The sequence below is a fragment of the Dermacentor albipictus genome, chromosome 6 (assembly GCF_038994185.2).
Source record: "Dermacentor albipictus isolate Rhodes 1998 colony chromosome 6, USDA_Dalb.pri_finalv2, whole genome shotgun sequence".
Taxonomy (NCBI): domain Eukaryota; kingdom Metazoa; phylum Arthropoda; class Arachnida; order Ixodida; family Ixodidae; genus Dermacentor; species Dermacentor albipictus.
Window position 1 is genome coordinate 43,429,131 of NC_091826.1, and position 25,685 is coordinate 43,454,815.

The window sequence follows — 25,685 nt, forward strand, 5'->3', positions numbered from 1 at the left end:
GTTCAAAAATCATTTCATTGTAGAGACTTCGACGCCTACGGGGACTGTGATGTGCCGTCGCAGCGATTCAATCTTTTTTTTCTTCTAAATTCTTTTACCTTTCAATACTATTTCTTGAGTTGCGTCGCACTGTATGTTTATCGGTGTTCTCAGCATGCAATTTCCCGCTGCTCCTTTTTTGTAATCTAGTGCATTAATTCATAACACAAACATGATCATATGCCATGCTTTCTTTAAATGTGCTTCTTACCGCTGCCTTTCCACTCCACTGAACTTGCCAGTATCTATAGCATCGACAAGTTCATAGACCAAACCGTCGTGACATTAGTAGGGCAGCGGACTCGGGCGTGCGTCTCAGTGCGCGTTTTCAGAACATCGCAGACCGGGCGCCGTAGCAGAAATCTTCCTCGCGTCTGTGCTTGCTGCATACCCGAGTTGTAGCCGATGACTGTTTGCCGGTTTTATGTTTCGCGAGCCAAGCTTCACACAGCTTCTTGTCCTGCGGCTACGTGTGAATAAGGCTGAAACCGGCCTCCGTTACGTGCGTCCGGCCCTGCGGCACCGAGCAGTAGCCTACCATGTCGCGCGCCTTCAAAGGCAGCCACTACCTATTGTAGTGCTTTCAAGCGTTGTAAAGGAGACACTCGAAGCGGGAAAATTTCGCCACTAAATGAAAACCGCAGCGTACGAGGGAATTTAAACTCGTTTTCAGCTCGCTTCGGCGCGCCCGAAGCAGCCGACGCGGCCGCTATGTCCACGTGATCCCTCCTAGCACGTCACGCCGACGGTGGCGCCAGCTTTTCCAGTGGTGGAGCTCGAGGCCGATATGGCGTCCGCAATTCGTGTGGCCAACGTCGTAGTAAACGCCTTGGTTGGCTTCGCTCTGTACGGAGCGGCGGGCGAGGAGGACATCGAGACCCCCTAGCAGCCGCCGGAGAAGAACGCCCCTCTTCTCTCTCCTCACTCTCTCTCTCCTCTTCTCTCTCCTCCCACCCTTGTGCGCCACAGGAGAGGGCACTCATCTGGGCGGTGTTCATCGCTCGCGCACGCGAGATTCAACCGCGTACACCGGCTCAGCGTACCCTCACAAGCTTTCACCCGACGGCGACGGCAGAAAGGCGCCTGGAGTGTCCGTATAATTGCTAACGCAATAAAAAAAAAGTCGCAGTTTCGCCCGAAAGCCGAAGCATCGATTGCGGTATCAAATTAGTGGACAGCTATGCGAAGTAATGATAGTAGTTTTATCGACTGTATAATTTTGCAATCATAGGCTACTAACAAAATCAACAAGCATGGTGTCACGCGCGCGCAAGCAAACGTGAGCGCATCTGACTCGATGACCGCGGACACTCGTTGTCAAAACGCTGGAGTGAGGAAGCGCGGCAGCAGCAGCGAGCGAATTTGACCTTCGTGCTGCCTCGCTTATCAAAGCGAACCAAGCCGCGAAAAAACAGCGCCCGGCGCACTGTCACCGTGGCAGATGGCTTTCAAGCCACAGCGGCCGCCAGGGTCGCCCGGAGTAGAACCCGCCTGACCCTCCCCCCCTCCTCCTCCGGAGCCTTGCGCTCTTCCTCCCCGCTTTCCTCCTCTGCGTGCGCGTGATTCAGCTGCGATTGCCGGCTCCCCTCGGCACGCATTCATAAGCACATACAGCGTACAGCACGCAGCGACGATTTTAACGCCTTTGGACTTTGTACAGAACTTCAAGGCGACGCCGACGGCAGAAATGAGCCTGGAGTATACATATAATTGCTATCGCAATAAAAGTAACCGAACACGTTTGCCATACTAATGTGCACAGGTATTCCTACTTCCGTCGTACAAGTAACGACGCCAACGATTTTCAAACGTAAGTTGTAGGAAGCGCTGATCTCTATACATTCGCTCATGCGTTGCTTGCACTTTCTTAGCGACACTTCTCTTTCGTTTTATTTTGTATTGTGTATTGTTCTGATTCCGTACGCAAAGTGACCATTTCATTCGCAATTTGATGTGCCGCCACTTGTTATATTCTCTCGCGTACTTGCACTATATTGCACTCCGAGCATTATTATCGTTTTCAGTGGTACTTCCTGTCGATTTTGTCTCTCAGTACAATGTGATGCAGTTGTTAATATTGGCATACGACATCATGATTCTGTACGGTGCGAGCATAGTTTTTCGTCACCGCTAATTATACTATACAAGTGGTGGTTGCTGTTGCTGTAGTATTATACTATTTTTGCTCTAGATCTTGTTCGTGATTTTGTTCTGAACGATTGATCTTTCGCCCACTGAATTCTGTAAGCCGTACAATTGACTTGGCTTCTTTTACACGCCTAATCTTTTTCCTGCATTGTGCTACTACTTCCAGTGTTTCGCCCACTCCCCCAATGAGGAAGTAAATGCTTCTTGCGGATCGAATAGACTCAAATCATGTTGCGCACGTAAACGCATATGCTGCCGCTTAAACCATGGTGCGTTCAAGGCGTGCGTCGTACTCCGTAGTAGCCAGCAACTCCGCTCAACAAAAGGTTCGGTATAATTTATTTGCGCCCGCGCTTGTGTGTTTGCGTGCGTGCAAATACTCGTGTTTTGACTCTTAATGCACTCAAACGAAGCTTGGCTGCATATATAGATTCCAATTTATCGAATCAGCTCCACTTTTTCTAGTTTTGGCTGTTCCTCTCTCTTGTCTCTATTCTTTTTTTTTTTGTGCAGAGAAACCGGCCTCGCTCACTGTAGCACATATACAGAACACAAACAAGACGACAAAGCGTTGCTTCACTTTCTATCGGTTATGCCATACAGACCGCGTGTACTCCGATAAAGAAAAAAACGGACACCACTGGACTGGGCGTCGAGGAAAAGTTCGATCTCGAAGCGTATTTTTCACTCGTATCTTAGCCACGTGTGTTTGCGGACGGGGGCTCGCGAGCCAGCAATCTTTGGAGAGTTCGAAACCGCACTACGGCGCCACGGAACCTCGTCAAAGCGGCATCGATCGATACCCAAAGACACGACGCGATGCCCAGCTGCGATAAGCGACAGTCCCTACAGAACTTCAGGAGGTTCCTCAAACGACGTGCTCCACATGCCGCCTAGTGTTTCAGAACTGATTTTCGCACTGCCGCAGATGTCAGCCAGATTCGACTACAAGTGAGCTCTGCTGGTATCGAACACCAGCAAGCGCGCCGACCATGCAGGTGCGTCAGTTTGCTCACGGCGGAAGTTTTTAATTATGGATTCGGACTCGGCTTGTCTCGCTTGCCGCAGTGCTGTGGAGATGGACAGAACGATCACTTCGTTCTGCGCGCGTCGTCTCACAGGTCACGACCAGATTGACCGATTTAAGCGACTGGAGCTGTAAGTTCAAAGACAACTTCGCGAGGAGCCAATCGCCATTCGTGCAGCATGTTTCATTATTACAGGCAACACGTAATGGTTGTAATGTGAGACAGTGCGACTGCAGCATTTCTCGAACTTATTCGCGAAAAGGGGAATAATATGAAGCGGTAATCGAACATACGTACTTGACAGTACAATCCATGAATGTCTTCACACTATATCTGAAGTGCAATATAAATTAGGTGTTGCATTTTCGGCGGGAACGTCCTTTACATGTCGCATGTCCTCTGCAATGAAGTCTCCACCGGCATGGTGGATTCTACATTGCAGAGGACTGGACATTGCTGTCTGTACAGTGTTCAGGACGCCCTTAAGTCTCACCAAAGGAAGTAAGCCAATTCAGCTCGTGAACAATTAACAGGCAAAAGAAGGCACACATACACAATTTGTTCTACACACATCAGCAGATCAACCAGTACGTAGCCAGTAACCGAGATAAAAACGCCCCTCACTCAGTGAAGTTGGCAGAGAACTACAGGAATGTCTCGGCACTTCTGATTACGCCTGTCGCTGAATGTGGAATGATTCTGAACAGTAACACCCATCCACTACGACAAGTACAGATATTTTAGTGAAGTTCTATTCGAGTTGCTTTGAAAACAACACGGCGCTGTTAAAAGAAACGTCAAACAAGAAAAATTGAATGATAAAACTAGGTTAAAACAAGAAGAAGCCACTACGAGCTATTGGAGCTCCCAGTGGTGTATCTTCGGTGAAATTTATAAGAGTAGAAATTGTTGCAGTGTTGAATTGTCCGCTTTGCATAGTGGAGCCCGTAAACAGTTGCGCAAGTCTCCCCCTAATTATATTATATTATCAAGCAGTTTGCTTCCTTGCCTTCACCAAGCGCAGGTTGTGCATTCATTTTATACAGCGCACCAGGTGACTAAAATGTGAGCGCATGTCATGGAGTTTCGTGCAAGAATTACTTGAACGAACCCTGCCGTTGCGATCGTTCACACCCCATGAGAATGATGGTTAATACACGGATTTGTCTGATCTTCTAGCTTGCGGATTCGGAAGTTCTTGTGGCTTCATTTTATGACGCTTTACCTGCTTTCACTGGCCTCAATTTCAAAGCAAACTATACTTTCTTTAAACTAACTTTTAAAAATGGCCATATCACTCTGTGAACACTCGTAATCGGAGATAATTGCGGCGGTTTCGCTTATCCATGCACCCGCGGCGTAACGGCTTCGATATCGGGCTTCTGTGCTACACAGGTCCCGTGTTCGAATGCTGCCGTCGGACAATCACCAAAACGTTCGTTTGTTTATAGCGCGGTGCCTTCTCGCGAATGAGTCTCGAAAGTCACGAAGCCGTACTGTAAACGTCAGAAGGACGGAATTTGGAGAAATGTGTGCGCTATACCTCGCGTCGCCAAGCTGGCTGGACCACCCTGCTTGCAGCTTCCGTAGATACTAGCGCGGCAGTTCCCTGTGTATCGCAAATGAACGAAAGTCGATGGTGCGCGCACCTTCATGCTAGCTGGCCATCAACATGCAAGTTACGAGAAGGCGTCACCTTTCAGCAAGGGCGAGCATGCCGAGAGTTGTGAATCAACAAATTTTCTTTTTAATTGCAGAATGAGACTTCCGCTCTCTCTGCAAGGTCCGTCGTGGGAGTCTCAGGGACGAGTTGGTCACCGAAATCCACAGGTCGTATCCTTGTCGCGATGTGACACTGTGCCTTGCTGGCGTTTGAAATACTTCGCGTACACACCCATTCCCACAGTGCATAGAATCTGAATAAATGCCCCTACGCCATTTTCTCGTGGTGACTGCTAGAAACGAGGTCATCAAGAAATGTGGGCTGTGCGTCTCGGAGGGGGCGGCAGTGTTATACTAGTTGTGCCTCACAAAGTAAAATACGTCGTAGCACTTTGCTGATGTTTTGCAAATATTGATTTTGGTTTCTTTTTATCCGTTCCATCCATTTGTATAATTTGTTCGTACACCCCTTAATATAACACACCTTGTTCTTACCAAGCGCGAGATACTTAGTTTTCGGGGTGAAAATAAAGAAGGCTATCGCTTAGATTCTCATATTAAGCACACATTCCAGCATTACTCGCAAGACTCGGTTATTTGCAGATGTGCTATGTAAGGCGGCGCAAGGGCGGTAGCACGGAACGCTGATGGCTCGTGCATAGCGGAAGCAGCTTGCGCGGCGCATTTTCCGCTTGCGCTAGTACACGCGTGCGTAAGTGGAAACTAGAGAAACACCGGAACCCCGGAAAAGCGCTGCCGTTTCAGTCTCTTAACTCGTGGAGGAAGAAGGCGTGGTTATTGTTTTCTTGAGAAAGAGCCGTGGTTATCGTGGAATGGCCCGAAGGAGAAAAAAAAAAAAACACCGGCGTGCTTCAGAACCGCACCAGTAATTATGCGGAATATCTAGCGGGAGTGCCCGAGAAGCTCGAGTTCAGAGTGCTATGTATAGAAGCGCGGTGTACATCAACGACGGCCGTTAGGGACCCGAGTACATAAGCTCTTTATAAACGCGGCTCCTATATACAACGACGGAGTTACTTTGCAGAAAACACGTTGCGCGTCTGTGTGAGAGATAGAACTGGTGGCTTAAGCAAGGCCGTGGAAACCCGCCGTGGTTGCTCAGTGGCTATGGTGTTAGGCTGCTGAGCACGAGGTCGCGGGATCGAATCCCGGCCACGGCGGCCGCACTTCGATGGGGGCGAAATGCGAAAACACCCGTGTACTTAGCTTTAGGTGCACGTTAAAGAACCCCAGGTGGTCAAAATTTCCGGAGTCCTCCACTACGCGCACCTTCATGCTAGCCATGCGTGCCTCATAATCAGAAAGTGGTTTTGGCACGTAAAACCCCATAATTTTTTTTTAAGGCCGTGGCAAAGAAAGCTGCCGTTCTTTGCTGAGAGATAAGCGATTGCGAAGATAGGCCAACACGAAGCTGCCAACTGCGTTTTCGTGAATTGCGAAGCCTCGAGAAGAATAACGAGTACCGAAAATGGAAGCATGCAAAAAGATTAGATAGATAGACAGACAGACAGACAGACAGACAGACAGACATATAGATAGACAGACAGACAGACATATAGATAGATAGACATATAGATAGATAGACATATAGACAGATAGACAGATAGATAGACAGATAGATAGATAGATAGATAGATAGATAGATAGATAGATAGACATATAGATAGATAGACATATAGACAGATAGATAGATAGATAGATAGATAGATAGATAGATAGATAGATAGATAGATAGATAGATAGATAGATAGATAGATAGATAGATAGATAGATAGATAGATAGATAGATAGATAGATAGATAGATAGATAGATAGATAGATAGATAGATAGATAGATAGATAGATAGATAGATAGATAGATAGATAGACAGACAGACAGACAGACAGACAGACAGACAGACAGACAGATAGACAGACAGACAGACAGACAGACAGACAGATAGATAGATAGATAGATAGATAGATAGATAGATAGATAGATAGATAGATAGATAGATAGATAGATAGATAGATAGATAGATAGATAGATAGATAGATAGATAGATAGATAGATAGATAGATAGATATATGCCGAGCAAAACGAGCCAGAAAACTTCACTCGAAAGTCTCATCTATGGACTCACCCCAAACCAGCATGCGGGATCGCTCCCCAAACAGCGGACGTTAATAATTAATTATGCCGTTAAGCATTATGGTGGTCTAATTCTGTGAAACCACAACCCCGATAAAGCGAACGCTTTCCGTAAAAGGTGCATAGTCGCTCTCGCATTGAGCTATACATTTTCAGACTCTAAGGCCCGTTTCGCATTTGTCAGTTTTCAGGCACAAAGGTGCCAAAGGATACAGACACGTACACCCGTCAGCAAAAGTATACGGAGCAGGGATTGCGCGATAAAACCGATTTTCTCCTTTGCCAGTGAGCGCAACCTAAACTTAGAAACTGCAGTACAAACTCGGCGTTGCGGATTTTCGAATGCACTCGTCGGTTTCCGTTTATGCCGTTTTTCCGTTTATTCCGTTTTTTTTTTTCGGCGACACTGTGGTCCGTACACTTTTGCTCATGGGTGTACGCGCACACGACACGCGAGTTACGACGCAATATAATGGTCACAGACCACGGCAGCGCCTCGGTGAGAGATCACTGAACCGCTTCGTGTTCGTGACCGGACGAAAAAACTTTTCACTCTGCTTTTACCGCCAACACCTTCTCCCCTTCCACCTAGCGACAAGTTAATGACGCGAATAGCGTCAACCGCTTTAACAAGGTGGTGATGACACCAATGGTGTGTGTGTGTTTGAGAGAGAGAGAGAAAGAGAGAGAGGGAGAGAGGGAGTGCCCGCCCTTCAGCCGAGAGCGCTGAGGTAAGAGAGGCTGGCAGCATACAAGTTGCGGTGCGAAGATGATATGGCCTGGGTACGGCGTAGCATCACTTCCCTTTCTTTTTTCCATTGTCTATTCCACTCTCCCCTATTCGCGTGCTCGGTTGTGTTCGATTCAACGTCTCGTGCGGAAACAAGGGGGAGAAATATAACGTAGTGACGCTAAAGCGAAGGAAAAAGGGCGGGAACCACGTTTGACGGGGCTTCACCGATGTTCGCGTGACAGGGACCATCGCGTCTCTTGGTCGGTGTGGGGGAACGGCAACTCCGCTCTTCCTTCTGCACTTCTGTCTTTCTTTCTTACTTGTTATCTTTCTTTCTTGCTTTCTTTCCTTGTTTCTTTCTTTCTTTCTGTGTGCATTGCTGAGAATGCGCTGAGATTCTGCGCTGAGATTTTTCGCTGACACTTGCCGTCCGGTGGGCGAGGTATACCACAGACGCCACGCCATTTTTATAGCTTCTCAACCGATGTTTGTCTTTGTCGTCGAGGTAGTTTGCAGTGATATTCAGTTTGTATCTTGTCCGCTCGTGCCTTGAGAAGCGCTGGCTGTCACTGGCTTTGGCGTTGTGCTGGTGAGTGCAAGGTCCTGGGTTCGACTACTGGCCATTACGAGGCTTTGTTACATCGTTCCAAAAAAAGCGGCCATAACTAAACGCTGGTTTATACTGACCTAGAATGTGTATCGGGATTAGGTGAATATTATTGTTTTGAGACCGGATTAAATACAAATGCAACTGTGACAAAATTTAACAGGACACTTTTCGAATTGTTTGCGAATAAAGATCAGCGGTTTTCACGATTACTACAATACAGTGTTCACACTCTAGTATTCATAACGTGAGCACATTTCTGTAATTACAATGCACGTAATGAAGCTTAGTTTAACAAAAGCCTAAATAAAGAATCCGTAACAAAAAAAGAAACCCTGTTTTTATGCAAAGAACTTTTTGGAGAGTGCGAATGGCGGATCTGTAGGCAGTAAAGCAACGTAGTCTCTTCCACTACCTGATTTCTCATGTTTTATGCCTAGTATGGTGGTGGGGATGGAGTTCTACTTTTCCTCCAAGATTGTTTGATTGCGGACAGTTGACTTTGCGCAATATTAGAACGACACCTATGGCGGCCTTCATAGTCTAGGTGTCGCGTTTCGACATTAGACCCGACAAAATATGTAAAAGTTCGTTATAGCAAAGGTGCATGAGAAGCCAGATTACTTCGTTATATCAGTTATTGCATACGCAGCAATGTAAATCTCTATGGAGGTTTCAAGGAGAATTTCACTTCGTTATATGCATTTTTCGTCATATCCTGTTTCGTTATAAAGAGGTTTAACTGTATGCCAATGGCTCCGTTTGCCATTCATATCAAATGGAGCGACGCAAACAGATATACAAGGAAGAACGAGACGAGACAAAGTGCTGCCTAGACTTGCCTCGTTATTCTCTATTTTCGCGGTTTCATGCAGGACGAAGAACACCAGGAATAATTTCTTTATGTTGCGCTCGTGTTGGCGAAGTTACTGGGAATGCTCTCTCTCTCCCTCTCTCTCTCTCTCTCGCTCTCTCTCTCTCTCGCTCTCTCTCTCTCTCAGTGCGTAATTTACGCACGTATGATCATTCTTGGGCAGGTACATGGTTGCATGAAACTGAAGAGATAAGTCGCGAAGGAATATTATCATCAAGCCATTGCTGATAATCTGGTATAACGTCGGTCACGTGACTCGCGCCTGGCTTATTCGTGCGAGTGAAAGATTCAGCTAAACATTAAGCAGGCGCAGATTGCGCCGATGAAGAGCCAGGGTCTGAATCAGCCAAGAGGTTCTTAGGGCAGAATTTGTTCTTAAGAGTGAAGGCGAGCGAACCCTGATGCTGTCCGTGTCATTATAGCGAAAGCGGTCGACGAATGGCACAGAGAACTCACGACTGAAAAGCTTAATGAATTCTGTTCCAGTGTACTGAAACTGAATTCCAACTGAAGCTGTGCCACTCCGCGCGCACTATATCGTCTGCTTTACGAAAGGTGACAGGCGAGCGTGTGGCAGATGTCCTGGGCTACCGCATGTGACTTCAGCAACGAGGTGTCACTACAATGCCTGAATGCTAATCGCATTATCGTCGACAATCATTGTGAGAAGGCTTCTGCCGTAATTTATTTTTAAATATCTTAACATTTATTGTGGCACGCCCGCAAATGAGAATCGTTTTATTCAAATTAGATATCGACATAGGGTATCTGTCGCAACTTCCGAAGCAATAAGAGTAAGCGTTCAGCACGACACGTTCAACAAATCGAACATTTCGTTCTTCGCTGCTTTTTGATCAACATCAGCACACGAAGAATCAAACGTGCAAGAAGGAGTGAGGGCAGTAGAGGAAACGGTAACCACTCTCTATCTCATCTGGCTCTCTCTCTCTTTTCATCCCTATATCTCCTGTCCTCCGTGCAGGGCAGCAAACCAAACGTGCATCTGGTTAGCCTTATTTGCTGCAGACTGGCGCGTCCCCTTAATAAAGATGACGACAGCGCAGCTCATGAGTTCACATAGAACAGCTCGTCTTTCAGTAGCCACCCTACTTTGAACAGACCAGAACTAAAAAACAAGTTGGGGATCAGAGATCCCTATTCTGAATGCGACATACACACGATACACTGGGTGTTTCTGGGGACTTTTGTGAATTTTTAGGGATGACCTTTAGCACATACTAAAATTCTAAGCATCGAGCTTGATTGCTCAAGCGAGCGGGCATAATTTGCGACAAAAAAATGAAAAAGCATAAATGACTCATTAACGAAAATTCATTATTTTAGTTTTTAACCAATTACGTTGCAGTGCATATTGCAATTCACAAATTGTGGCGGGGAGTTCGAATAGTGGATGCACTTGGAACGAATTCTAAGTAGAATTACATTGCACTTTTAACGCGAGTTTGTTGGGGCATATCTCGAAAAACGTCGCCCGCCATAGAATCATTTTCAAGTGGGAAAGCCTTACAGTCGCACCGGTTTCAATTAGTAAATGACCACATGTGCCGTAAGGTAATTATGTAAAACTTAATTGCTGACATTTCGAATTCGTCGATTACGCGTTTCCCTTTCGCGGGCAAGTGATGCCCGCCTCTTCGTCCAGACCAGCTCAGTGATTAGAATTTTTTATTAATTACCGGTGACTTTTTTTTAAAAGATCGCCAGAAGTATTTACGGAGAAACCTGGTATAGCTACGGTGACGAAGAGGCCAGTGTGCCCTAAAATTTGTGGACAGTGGTACAGCGGTCATCGCCCCGTATCTCTCTTTAGCTTTACTATAAGTGTGATTTACCCGGCTCTATATTCAAGCTAGCACTCGCCCTCTTCCCAACACGTAGATGTAGATCCATATGTTGGAGTGGCTCATACGAAAAGCGGATCAGCCAAAGATCAAGTAGCCAGAAATAATAGTTTGGAATATGAAAAAAAAAACGAGACATGCATTAATTGGAAGTACAAAATAGGTTAGAGTAAAAGAAAATAAAATTTTGGAAGTTACACTTCGACAGACTCGGAGCATGAATGCTCTTCGCGGTAGACTTATGTTCGCAGGTGAAAATGATGCAGTTAAAGCTCGATGTTGAAGATCCGGCGTTACATGGAAATGCTCAAGCCGAAAGAAAGTTGCAACGACAAAAGAGGTAGAGTGCTACTTTAGCGAAGCTAGTGCCGATAATAGCCAGTGAAACCACGGTACAGTAATCGACGGAACATTCTGTAGAGCCAGCCTTAACACACTATAGTGAGCCTTAGCCTCCACCCCCTTTATCTTGGCTTACTCTTCGAGCAAGGCCCACCGGACACGCCCGGCATGAACCTCGAGAAATGGAAACGTTTATCTTACTCCAAGGTGTAATAATATATGGGGTTTTACGTGCCAAAACCACTTTCTGATTATGAGGCACGCCGTAGTGGGGGACTCCGGAAATTTTGACTACCTGGGGTTCTTTGACGTGCACCTAAATCTAAGTACACGGGTGTTTTCGCATTTCGGCCCCATCGAAATGCGGCCCCCGTGGCCGGGATTCGATCCCGCGACCTCGTGCTCAGCAGCCTAACACCATAGCCACTGAGCAACCGCGGCGGGTACTCCAAGGTGTGCATCTCTTGTGTCTTTTATCTGGCGGACATAATTCCATGCACTGCGCATCACTTGCAATATTTTGCAGCAGAGAATCAGGGACCCGTGTGTGACACTCACCAATGCTTGTAGGCAATGGATCAGATACTCTATACGGTAGCTATGTTGCGGCCTATTGCGATACGTAAATCCGCATTATTGCACCTCACCCAACAACGCTTGCTTTGTCGAGACTTCCCATTTATGTGTCAGTACGCTGTAATAGTTGTAGCAAGAGTTGAGTTTCGGTTTTGTCGGTACGACATATTATCCAGTTCTTAGTAAAGACATGCGAGACAAAACGGGACCGAAGTCGAGCGCATGTGCGCGTCTCAGCTTACGGTGGTTCTGTCTGAAATTTATGCGCTAAGAACTAGAAAATACGCTGTAAGAAAATTTTGCGGACGTTGACGTAACGTGCTTTTCACGAACGGCGCGAGGGGGTAGAAACAGCTTGCTGCGTTCCAGTGAGAAAATATCTTCTTTCGAGCAATAATAGTAGAGCCATTCTGATGGTGGACATGTGACGTCTTCCCCGCTGCTTACGTGTAGGTTGCTTGGGTCACAATTATTGAGCGCGCAGAACGCACCCTCATGACCCGCCGGATTGGACGCCGCAGCCACTGCTTCGTTAGAGCGTTGCTTCCCGTAATAAATGTAAAGAGTCGGTTGAACGTCATCTCAGCTACTGTCACGTCACTCTCACACTAATGGTATATGTGCACAGTAGTAGGCTTTAACTGAGGTACGGCATAAATGTCTGCAAGTAATTTTCGTACGCATACATTTTACAAGAGAGAGAGAGAGTAGAATTAAGGAAGGCAGGGAGGTCAACCAGTCAATAGTCTGGTTGGCTACCCTACACTGGGGGAAGGGAGAAGGGGAAGATAAAGAAGGGAGAGAGTAGGTGTAGACACGTGTACGGACAGCACTTCAGTTAATGTCGCTCGAGCAAACCGGAAGTTCCGAGAAAACAAAAAAGTGCCTTCACTGCCTTCTGAGCTGATGATCGGTCGGGACGGTGCTCTAATATGGTCTGTTTATTCAGAGGACGATCATCTTAGTTTCCTCAATGTGTTGGATAAAGACTGTCTTTGTGCTTGAAATTGAGGACAATGGCACAATAAGTGGTCAATGTTCTCCTCGCATCCGCAAACATCACATGCAGGGGTATCAGCTATTCCAATTAGTGCTGAGTAGGCATTCGTGAAGGCAACTCCAAGCCATAACGGACACAGCAGAGACGCTTCACGTCGGTGTAGACCCGCTGTAGGTTTGAGTTGAAGTGACGGGTTTAGTCTGTACAGTCTTGTGCGCCTTGTATGTGCGGTGTTCCACTCTGCCAAGGAGATCTATATAACTTGTATCAACAACCAGTTATTTTGCCGATACAGTTGAAGAAATGTCCGGCAGATATCTTCGCTCTATCGCAGGTTGCGTGCTTCTGTTGAAAGCGAACACTGCCGTACATTGTCGAAGTTGTTCCTGCCTATAGGGGGACGGCGTATAGGACAACAAATCATGAAGACCCAAGACGGGTACACCTTGCTTCAGCGCGTTCTTGTAGCTACTGAGCACAAGACCAATGGCCACGGGCTATTTCTAGGTCTACAGACGAGCCCTGTCGGACTGTTCCGGTGCAAAAATGCCCACGAACGCAGCTGCTAATTCCGTGCACCGTCTAGAGGCTGTAGTTCCAGCAGTGGTGCACGCAATTAGCTTGGCAGGAGGCGGACGGCACTCGCTAACGAAGCGAGCCGAAGACCGATAGACGAGAGTCGGCGGTAGGGAAGAGAGGGGGAACGGGCCGTTTTCTCCCTGCAGGGCCTCCCGTTTCTCCCGCTCTCGCGACACTCTCGTTTCGCGCGAGACAAACGAGATGCCCGCTCACGAGGGCCGCTGCCACCGCCACAATTGAGGGGTGCCGGCGAAGGTGGACGTGGGTGGACGCAATTTGTTCCTGCGGGGGCCCGTTGGCGTGTTACCGTGGTCCCGTCCGCGTTCTTAGATTCTCCCCTCTCCCCTTTCCTCCATTCGAGCTTTGGCCGTCCGGCTGCACCGTTTTTTTTTTCTGAGCGGACGTTACATTTATCTTTTTTTTTCTTTTGTACAAACAGAATGGCCTTCGTTTCGTTGGTGCTGGTGATGTAGTACTCACCGTCATCATTACAATCATCCCTGTCATCCCGTTAGACAAGTGCTGTCCGGTATATTTTATCACGCTGCAGAAACGCTCGCCGATAAGCTAAAACGGTTTTACTTCGTTTTAGTTAGCCTATAGCCTACACGTACATAGTCTATAACCTACAGTAGAATAGACTATTAAACTTTAAGAAAAAACTTTATTAAAGGAAGATATTTTTTTCATGCGGTCACAAGAAACGTTAGTTCTCATATACGGTTTATCAATCAGTCAATGTTACTCAATGATTATTATGACTCTTGCGTAGGGCTTCATATTTCTTCTTTTTTTTTGCTTTATAACATTTCTATTGCCGTTCTAATTTTTGTTTCTCTCTCGCTTTTGCCAAATAAATTCTACAATATTGCGTCCTGTGTGATCTCGAAGCAATTCGTTTTGCTGAATCTGTTTCTTTATTGTATTGAGCCTGCACCTTGTTCTCCAAAATGTTGGCGTCCGTCCATATGTACTCCTGAACGAGTTGCGTCCATGGGACCTGGACTAGCAGTTATGCTAAGGGCCTGGACGAAAAGCTCAACTAAGACGCATACATATTTCGACAAAATAAGTCATTCATTAATTCGTTCGTTCATTCAAGACCTATTCCAGCTAACTTTGTTAACTGCGCTCACACCATATAAGTTGCTCAAGGTTTCGTTTTAAGGAATGAATCGACTATAGCATCTCCGTGACTAAATCTGGCGGCTTAAGAGCGGCGCTGGGGTCGCCTATATATCACTGTATAATATAATATAATATAATATTATATTATATTATATTATATTATATTACACTATATTATATTATATTATGTTACACATGTCTATAAACAAGGCAGCCTAAAAACACCTATAAACGTTTTAGAAGACTGCTTCAACGCAAACACACACAAAATCCTTAAAGCAGCATATATTGAGGTATAAACACACTTCAACGGCCGCTGCGGGTCACTGTCACGAACATGAAACATACGAGGTTGTCTTTCGTTCTTTTGTCTACAGGGCCTTTTAGAGGCCATATTTAGTCGATGTAGTACACGAAGGTTTTCCAGCTATGTCAGCATGTCGTTCGCTGTGAGAACCAGTGTCGTGTGCGCGTGTGCGCGTGCGTGCATGTGCGTGTGCGTGTGCGTGTGTGTGTCTGACGCATCATCTTAGAACGCAATTCGATTTCCTTGGCAGCCATGTCCTGTGACTCAATGCCACTGGTTATCTCTTTACGCGTTGCATGATCCATTAAACTCTATTTCGTTCTCATAATCATTGGGCAGCTCTATTTGTTGCTCTCTACCCAATGATATTCTGCTCATATCTGCCACAAAGCGTAATCTAGTATAAGGTGAAAGTACACGAGCAGCACTGTTACGTAACCAACTACCCTCACGTATTTGTGCCCACTTTTGTTAACTTTCCTGATCATGTGGACCTAATGTTCTCTAGATAATAATCCCGATTATTTCCAATTTTCCCTTAGCCAGCGCCTTCTCGAAAACGCACTGATCACCGGCAAGAATGAGCACGGGTGCATAACGCACAAAACATCACAAAAAAAGAAAAAGAAGATGGACCAGTGGTTATTTCAAGAATATGGCCAGTTCGCTTAATAAAACCACCGGAGGGGAAACAGAGGCTTTGCGGCGCCTTTCATCTCACAAATGGACTGGCTCGCTTCGGCGCCCTCGAGCGCATGAGGCGTAGGGCAATGTATCACGATAATTGAATTTAAAGGGTGAATGGAGCTCTGAGGGCGATTTAATTAAGCGATGATTGTGGGTATTCCAGGCAGAGCGCTCGCTTTCAAGTGTGCAGTGGACCGTTCGCCTAGCTCACGCCTTTTTGTATTTTGTACTCTTTTTTTTCTTTATTGTATCGTTCCCCATACGTATTTATCATTTCATTAATCTAATGCCGCTACAGGTTAGCGACTGAAAGATATCGATACGCGTATATTCTTTATCTTTCTGCGCTCAACGCTTTTCACCGGCTAACAAACCTTAAACGCTATCGCTGAGTGCATAACGCGCCTGCACGTATAACAAGCTTCTATAACGTTATCGATGGTTCTATGCGTTTTCAGATCGGCAGTCTATTCGTTATCGCACAATCAGAACATTACACGAGGTTCGGTGACATAGGACAACGGAGAGAACAAGCCACAGCATTCGAGAAACCGATACATGCAGACGTCTCCTGTGCTGATCGATAACGTTTAACATTTGTTAGCCGGTGAAAAGTGGTGACCGAGGCAAGATGAAGAAATATGCGTCTCGATATGAACAAAAGATCGAAACGAAAGAAGAAGCGTCGTTTTTGCCTTCAGCTAGAGGAATAAGGGAATCCGAGGGACTCGATTTTTCGTTAATCCCAACCACGTGCTTAAAACAGACTATGAAGCGAGAGAAGCATCGGCAAAATTAGTTGTCATACTTAATTGAAATGTAGAAACGATAAAAAATTAAGTTGGACGAAAGCAAACGTCGATAAGGCCCCATGTTTTAAGAAATACGCACATTTATCACTATCCGCACCATATGCTAATAAATGTCCGAGACCTAGCGATTCTGAGTTGCTGTGTTTCAGCCTTTCTCTTATAAACAAAACAAAAAAAGAAGCTGCAGGGCCATGCAAGGAAGGCCGAAATACCAGGGTACGAAGGCGGCGCTAACTCACGGCAGGACGACAGGATAACGACATCGCCAGCACGAAGACGATGACGTAATAACGCTGACGGCGCTAAGAATGGCGGCGGCACTGACATAGACTAACACTTACTAACAGCTGACTAACAAAGACTAACACGCCGTATTAGTCACAAAGACCATCACTAACACGGCGACGTGATAAGTGCGATAACAGCACGCTAATGACGTCGACGGCATAAATACGACGGCCGGATAATGATGACGATAAGCATGGCGGCGATGCGATAACCACATCGCCGTCACAAGCACGACGACGGGGATAAGCCAACACCACCTAGATAGCACAAGGCCTGTTTACTCCGATCCATGACGTCACGCTACCTGGCCCGAAATTTCTATTGACAAGGCTGGCGTGATGAAAGCGGTGACGTCAAAATCACTGTTGCCTACTCGGGAGCATCCCCAGTAGATTCTACGGAAGTCGGGCCAGGTAGCATGACGTCATGGATCGGAGTGAAAAGCTTGGCCTTGTGCTATCTAGGTGGTGTTGGATAAGCGCGTAGACGACACGGTAATGACGTCGACAGCGCAAAGACGTCGACGAAATAATGACGACGATAAGCGTGGCGACGATACGATAACTACATCGCCCGCACGAGGACGACGACAGTGATAACCGTGAAGACTGCGCGATAATGACGCCGACAACACACAGACGTCGACACAATGAGGACGACGATGATAAGTATGACGACGGCGATTCCAAGACGGGAGCGGCATGACGACAACGACAATGCGACGAGGACAAAGAGCTGATGAGGCCAGCGCGACAATGATGACGTCTCGGCAACCGACACAACGCGGTCCTGCGATCGAATCCTGCGTGGTCATATGTAAAGTTTCGTTTTATGGAGAATGCTTTTAAAAAAAATGGCTTTGGCTCAGCTAAGGTTAAGCCCAGGATGCGAAGCATACTAGCCTTTATTTTAGTTGTTATGCGTTGCATATTGCAATCACTCAGTTCAGCCCTTGGGCGCGGCCGGGCAGCCACCATTTAACCACGTGACGTGACGTCACGACAGCCGGAGGAAAAGCTGGGCCCCAACTCGCGCGGTCGCGCGCGGCCGCAGCCGCCACCTGACTCCCGCTCCTCCCGCTAGGGGCGCTGCGCCGGCGCGTGACGTCACGGTAACGCGTACCTCGTATCACCGTGTCAGATGGTCACCTTCCGGCGAGCGCACGAGCTGAGACCCGGCTATGTAGCTACGCGGCCGCAAGCGAGCGCACGAGTTGAGCCTCCGCTTTTGCAGCTGTTATGACGTCATATGGTAGCTATGCGGCCGCGCGCGGCGCAGCAAGGAAGAGCGTGGTTGTGCGGGTAGTATGCTTCGTATAAAAGAAAAAGAAAGAACAAGATCACGTTCGTGCCCGCGACAGACGCAACGAAAGTTGTTTGAACTACTGTAAACGGCTATCAGCCGTGAAGTCTTTTTGCGGCCATTTCGCGCGGTCTATAAGCGCTCGCACGAGGAGAGAAGAGGGTGTCAATTAATGACTACACACCCCGCAATTACTGTCATCGCTCGGCCGAGGGGGGGTTCTCACGGACGAGGGGACAACGAAGACGACACGAAGGCATTATTCACGACCCGAACGCGAGCGGCAACCGATCGAGTCAACGCCGTGCCACACCCTTTTTCGCGGGCCGAGATTTCGGCACTGCTGATGCGACCACGCCTACACGAAAGCACGTCGCTCGCATCGAGCGGCCACGCGAGATAGGGCCGCTCGGCCACGACAGGCCCAGGGAACTTCGGCGATGCCAAAAACGCGTTTTTCACGAGGGAGTGGAACTCGAATTTCAGAAAAACGGCGTCTCGCGAATAGTGCAACGTTTTGCTTTCCTTAGAATCTTGTACCGCACTTAGAATAGGAGCAGGGATCCCACTTGTCGGTGAGCGTATATAATATTCAAGCAACTCGAAGTTGATGGTTATTGCCAGTAAACGTTTGCCGCTGCGAACAATAGTACATAAATGAACGTGTCTGTTTTCAAGAAGGTGTATTTGAAAGCACGGATCTTAACGTTCAATGCGAGGTACACGTCGTCACCACACCGCGGCGCCACCAGTCGAATGGCAGGGCAAACTGATGTGCATAGTGCGCTGCATACTAGATCCCGGTAGTGATTTAGTTGTTCGCAGTTAGGTTTAGTTAAGTTAAGTTTAGTTAGGTCAGAACAGGTCAAGTCACGTCGCTCAAGGCCAGGGGCCCTATAACATAACACTATTACAATACGATCTCTCCAATGCTATTCACAGCGTGTTTACAGGAGGTATTCAGAGACCTGGATTGGGAGGAATTGGGGATAAAAGTTGATGGAGAATACCTTAGTAACTTGCGATTCGCTGATGATATTGCCTTGCTTAGTAACTCAGGGGACCAATTGCAATGCATGCTCACTGACCTGGAGAGGCAAAGCAGAAGAGTGGGTTTAAATATTATTCTGCAGAAAACTAAAGTAATGTTTAACAGTCTCGGAAGAGAACAGCAATTTACAATAGGCAGCGAGGCACTGGAAGTAGTAAGGGAATACATCTACTTAGGGCAGGTAGTGACGGCAGATCCGGATCATGAGACAGAAATAATCAGAAGAATAAAAATGGGCTGGGGTGCGTTTGGCAGGCATTCTCAGATCATGAACAGCAGGTTGCCATTATCCCTCAAGAGGAAAGTATAATAGCTGCGTCTTACCAGTACTCACCTACGGGGCAGAAACCTGGCGGCTTGCGAAAAGGGTTCTACTCAAATTGAGGACGACGCAACGAGCTATGGAAAGAAAAATGATAGGTGTAACGTTAAGGGATAAGAAAAGAGCAGATTGGGTGAGGGAACAAACGCGAGTTAATGACATCTTAGTTGTAATCAAGAAAAAGAAATGGGCATGGGCAGGACATGTAATGAGGAGGGAGGATAACCGATGGTCATTAAGGGTTACGGACCGGATCCACAGGGAAGGGAAGCGTAGCAGGGGGCGCCAGAAAGTTAGGTGGGCGAATGAGATTAAGAAGTTTGCAGTGACGGCATGGCCACAATTAGTAGATGACCGGGGTTGTTGGAGAAGTATCGGAGAGGCCTTTGTCCTGCAGTGTGCGTAACCAAGCTGATGATGAAGATGATGATGATTACAATATGTTTTTATTCCAATCTCCTGACTTCAAATTTACGTAACCACCGACGCAAGCTTCGGGCGGTCATCCGCAGGGTTGTCTGAACAGACCAATCAAACGCTCTCCTCGTTTATAGGATGTCCCTTTTGATTGCTTGAAAAACGAACAACATTACCTACAATGAGCGGCTTGTATTATCTAATTGGCTGACAAAAGGTGAGTAGCACGCTCAAGTGCAAAGGAATTCGATGGGGCCGAGCCACTGCAATGAAAATCGATAACCGGATGAATAGACTGGTGCCGGCGTCTGCGACTGGTTCGCTTTCCCTTACTTAGCTTGAGGTGGCTGGTTGAAAATCTTGGCGACATGCAATGGAAGGTTAAGTATTCCGCTAATACGGATCCTCAGTTAAGAAGAGTTGGCAGAGCGAGGTCGTAAACGTGCTGAAAGTGTTCGAAAACGTTACACGGCCACGCAAAAAGTTTCATTACACGCAAATTAACCCATGCTCCCCGGCAGGTGCGAGTAGCCAGTGCCTGAGCGATGGGCGGTAGCCGTCTTTTATTCCATTGGGAACGGGGCACCCTGCGGCTATTCAGACAAAAATTCAGTTTTCTTCAGCATACTAATGCATCTTTAACGCGTACACGTCACTTTGACCAAGTGAGTTCTTGCGGTTTTGTTACATCGCGTGACAGGCAGGTGAAGTGGGCGCATCCCGAAAACTTTTTACCAATAGCCGAGGGCTAATGGCGAAAAAGCGTCGAATCAGAAATAACAATTTTTGTTACCCGCCGTGGTTGCTCAGTGGCTACGGTGTTAGGCTGCTAAACACGAGGTCGCCGGGTCGAATCCCAGCCACGGCGCCCGCATTTCGATGGGGGCGAAATGCGAAAACACCCGTGTACTTAGATTTAGGTGCACGTTAGAGAACCCCAGGTGGTCGAAATTCCCGGAGCCCTCCACTATGGCGTGCCTCATAATCAGAAAGTGGTTTTTCCACGTAAAACCCCACAATAAATAAAAAAGCTATTTTCCTTTCGTTTTGTCAAATCACGCATAATCAGCGTCTAAACGCCATATTAGATGGGGAGCGATCGCGATTTTCGTGACATCGCGTAATAGACAGGTGAAGTGGGGGTGGTCTAAAAATGTTTTGACCAATTGCGGAGGGACGATTGCAGAAATAGAATAGAAAAGTTTGGAATCGTTTTACGTTATAGCACCTCAGGTCAGGTAAGGTTAGGATAGGTTAGGTGGGCCTTGCCCACGATAGCATGCTCTTGCCACTACAGCCCCCTTGTCCGTAGACTCCTAGCTCATATGAAGCAATGCCTACTTCATTCCCTCATGTTATTCGCCTCATTGAAAGCACCGTGCTAGAATTTCAGGAATAGATATAAATTACCCCATTTCTGCCCGCATCATTACGCTGTTTGCCAAGTGCCACGCTAACCCGCCGATATGTTTTACGCTGAAAAAAAAAAAGATAAAGCACCGTCTCGTTCCAAGACAGACGTATAGGGCGCAACGAAGCGCGCAATTTACTGCGTTGACTCACGGTGGAAGCCCCTTCAAGTGGAATCGAGTTCAGTGTCCCGTAAACTGCGCCGCGTAAGGTATCCGCCGAAAAAAAGGGGGGCCACACATTTCTTGCGCTGCACCTACATTGCCCTCTCGAAAGTGCGCTCAGAAACATACCAAGGAGAGAAGTTGAAAGGGTGAATGAGCGGGCAGCCGAATAAATCGGGCCCGCTAAACACCCTTCGAGTTCGGAAATATTTCCGCCCGGTTTGCCTCCGCATTGCCCAGCCTAACAGCAGGCGGAGTGTACGGTTGCTCAAGACGGACGGGCAGGGAACCGAGTAAAAAAAAGAAACACAATAAAACGTGTTTGTGAAATCCTAGTATCTCAAGAGAGGAGCGGAAACCCGAAGTCAAAGAAGGTGAAATATGACGTATACAGGCGGAAAAAAAAATAGAGATAAGAAGAAGGAGACGTGGCAGAGACCTAGAAGAAGAAAAAACCAAAATAAAGAGGAACATCTGGTGATGGACGAGAATTTTGAGAGTGCGAGACAGGATAGACGCCGGCGAAGGATGCGCGACTCGGAAACCGAAAAGGCGTAAGCGTATTCCCGCAGACACACCGCTCAATTTTGTTGGCGGTGCTCTGCGCAAACAAGCTGCGCGCTGTCTCTCCTAGAAAAAACAAAAAAAACAAGAAAGCGTGCAGCGCTACGGAGGACTCGAGCGGGTATCAGGCGGCCGTTCTATGTACTGAGTTGAGGAGGCGTGCACGGCATTCAGTAAAGCTCTTCGAATACACGCCAGAGCGGGTCGCGGAAAAAGGCGGCAAGAAAATCTTGCTAACGCAAAAAAAAAGACAGAAGTTATGAAGTTTGAGGTCCCAAAGAAAGAAACGTGTTATGAGAGGCGTCTCATCTGAACGCTCCAATTATAATTTTAACCATTCTTCGTAGCTTTCTTTTATAAATGAATTTTCTTCTCCCCTCTTCTTAACTTTCGTCCCTGCTTTGCTTTAAAACCACACCGACTGTACGTAACTGGCATCGGCCCCCTAGTGCGAATCTGATGTTAAGAAACGAATTGAATAGGGGAAAAGAGAGAGAGAGAGGGAATATAAGGAAGGCAGAGATGTTAACCATTCTATATTGTGGTTGGTTACCCTACGCTGGGTGAAAGCAGAAGGGGAAGAGAGAGAAGGGAAAGAATTACCACTAAGAAATGACCCCGAGGATTGCAGAATAAAATATTGCCAAAGTTGCGTATACGCTAGGGTTTTCGCGATCGGCCTGCGCTAGTGGACCCACCAGGCCTCTTGACTGAACGTCTTTTGAGGCATTTACTTTGTTTAGTTTAGTAAAGTTGTTCATCTGCATACCTATCTGCCCAAGTCTGAAAGCCTGCTGCAGCTGTCGCCACAGCCTATATTAAATCCAGGTTCTTGTACTCACTAGCAGAATGCTTGGCAGTCACTGATTAATTAAGAACGAAGGGTTCCCGTGATAAAAAGCTTTAATAATGCGATAGCGTTAAGAGGAAGCTTTAGCTCGGGCCCAACTCCGACGCGGCCTATTCAAATACATGTAACACGCAAAAAAAGTTTTTTTGAGATAACCCTTGGATCGATTTTCATCAAATTTGTTGCACTTGCGTGAAAAAGTTAAGTTGTAGTGACTGTTGCAAGCAGAATTTCAATTTAGGTCCTGGAGTTTGTTAAAAGAATTTTCAAAAATTCTGATGTTCGAAAAAAATAGAATAACGAAGTTTACAAATTCATTACTCTGCATCAAAAACAGATATCGCAGTTCTGTAAATGGCATTCATTAGACCATTGAAAGCGGACAAATTTGACTTGTCATTTTATATCTTACATGAATTTTTTACGTTGTTTATAAAGGTTCTACAAAAGCTGTATTTACATATTACTAAATTTTTTCAGATTCATGTATAGCATATAGATTTTGTCCGCTTTAGATGTACTATTATATGCGATTCACAGAATTGTATTATCGGTTTTCGTTTCTGAGTTACAGAGTTGCAAACTTCACAGTTCCTTTTTTGAAAAGTTTCGATTTTTGCCAATTTCTAATAAAAAATTAAAGACATAAATCAAGAATTCGAAACTAACAGGCACTAGACTTTGCGTTTTTCTTTTAAAGCCAGCAAACCTCGTCAAATTTGATGCAGTGGTTGCCGAGAAAAACGAATTCTCCTTTTACATGTATTTAGATAGGAGCACCCGAGCTAAAGGTTCCTTTTAAATGGACTCCGTGTCGCAGAAAATATTGCATCGGCGTCCGGCGTCGGACATCGCTTCGGCAAAACTTATTTCGTACCAAATTCTGAACCACGCAAACCCAAGCACTCTTCTACCACCAACGTTCCTCATACCTTGTGTTTCATTCATTACAAAGTTATTCGTCGGAATTTTGAGAAAGGGAGCCCACAAACAAACGTAATAAAAAAAAAGACACCGACAGCGCATATCGTTTATCTTAGCTCTTCTCAGACTGAAACATTAAATTTGCGAAGCAAAAACAAGAGACAGACACACGCAAGAGGTCCTGTTCCTAGCAGAAAGCTTGCCTTCGTGCATAGCGTTCGCCACCAGGGTTTCCCGGTAAACGTTACGGCTGAATAAGCTGCTTTAGCCGGTAAGCATGAAAAGCAGTCAAGTGTTTGAATACTATCGCGTTCCTCTCTTAAAGTCTAAGCTTAAGCGTCTTCCGAATTTTAGCAAACACATAAATTTAGAAACCCTTTCTTCTCATAAAGCGCTCTGTCTTCAGATGGCCATATTCGATGATGCTATATGCGACGTCACGACTTAAACCAGGCGTACGAACTGTGGCGCTATATCTGGTTAAAGGAGTTGGTTCCCACGGTTCTATTTGATATGCGGCTGTTTCGTTACCATGGTTTTTTTTATGAATAGTAGTCGACCGATCGCGGCCACAAACTTATTGCTAGAAAGCTCAGTGAGGTTTAACAGAGGTATCTCACGAAAGACGGAATGCTAACAACACAACGACGTACCAGTAGCCCGATCCAACAACCTACTTCCGCAAGGCAAACAATCTCTCTTAATTCGTTGCCTTGATACGACTACTAAACGTTTTCGTTTTTATAAACTGCTTGTCTTTAGTAGGACGCCTTCACTAATGTTATGCTCACCATCTCACTTCGCCAAAGGCTTCACTTACAAACTGATCCAACGCACAAGATGGTTCATGAATACAGATCCAAATACAGAACGACCTCTACTGGGCCCAGCCGTGATAGGCGAGGAGAGGTGGCCGAGAAACAGCAAGACGTAGAGGCGAAACGGGGGAAAGGGAAGACGGACGGGCGGGGAAAGGGATCTACTGAAAGCAACTTCCGGTACGTCGTTTCCGGAAAAGCAGAGAGAGCAGCCGGAAATGAAGGCAAGTGTCTGCCCCATTCATCGCGCTTGCTCTTTGCAGCTCCATGCCTTGAGCCTTCTGGCTGCTGTTTCGAGGTATTTACCGAAGACGCAAATAAAGACAAAGACGGTAGAGGACAGCGCATTATGCAACGTCAGGCTCCGTATGGTCTGCGAACGGTTCTTGTGCTCGAAGGGGTCCTTAAACGGCGTCTGCGTAAAGAGGACATTGCAGGCTTTCTTTGCGTTTTCCTTGACCCATGACAAGGAGTCTGCTGCTGCCCGTACGTGCACACTTCAAGTCTGAGTGGTTCGTGGCTCTTGGAGTAGTAGTGAGCGAGCTTGTAACAAAAGCGGCAACGCTTGGTTCTCGAGGTCAAATGCTAATGGTGACTGATCTCCGTCTGCCAGCAGCTATTGTACACTGAAAACATTGAAGAGGAAGCCCATACGTGTACAGGCAGTGTCAAACGTTAACGGGATGTAGGATTTTAGAAAAGGCGGAATATTTTCCGAGTCACGGTACGCGGCCTCGCTTTCAGATGCGCAAAGTGTACTACCGCGGGCAACCATCATAGTGCTGACCAGTTTATTGGCTGCGATTAAAAACTTCGCTGGCAAGCGACTTTTTCGCTGAACTCGCTTTCCGTAAAATTACCGACCCTTCCCGTATGTTCCGCGGTGGTTAAAGATAATCACATAATTACCATCTTTACACTGCACTCATGCGCAGCGTTTCAAGTTAAAGCAACACTCTTGAGACAAATAAGAGCAGCTTTAATCATTGCACCACAGATTTAAAGAGAAACGAGGTGGTCAAGGCGAAAGGGAATCAAT

At 46.6% G+C, this 25,685-nt stretch overlaps 1 protein-coding gene across 3 annotated transcripts in view; it reads right to left on the reverse strand.

Moving 5' to 3' along the window:
* The window catches only part of LOC135895752 (adhesion G protein-coupled receptor E1-like), a 513,515-nt gene that overhangs the window by 297,541 nt on the left and 190,289 nt on the right, over nt 1–25,685 (reverse strand). The window lies entirely within an intron of this gene.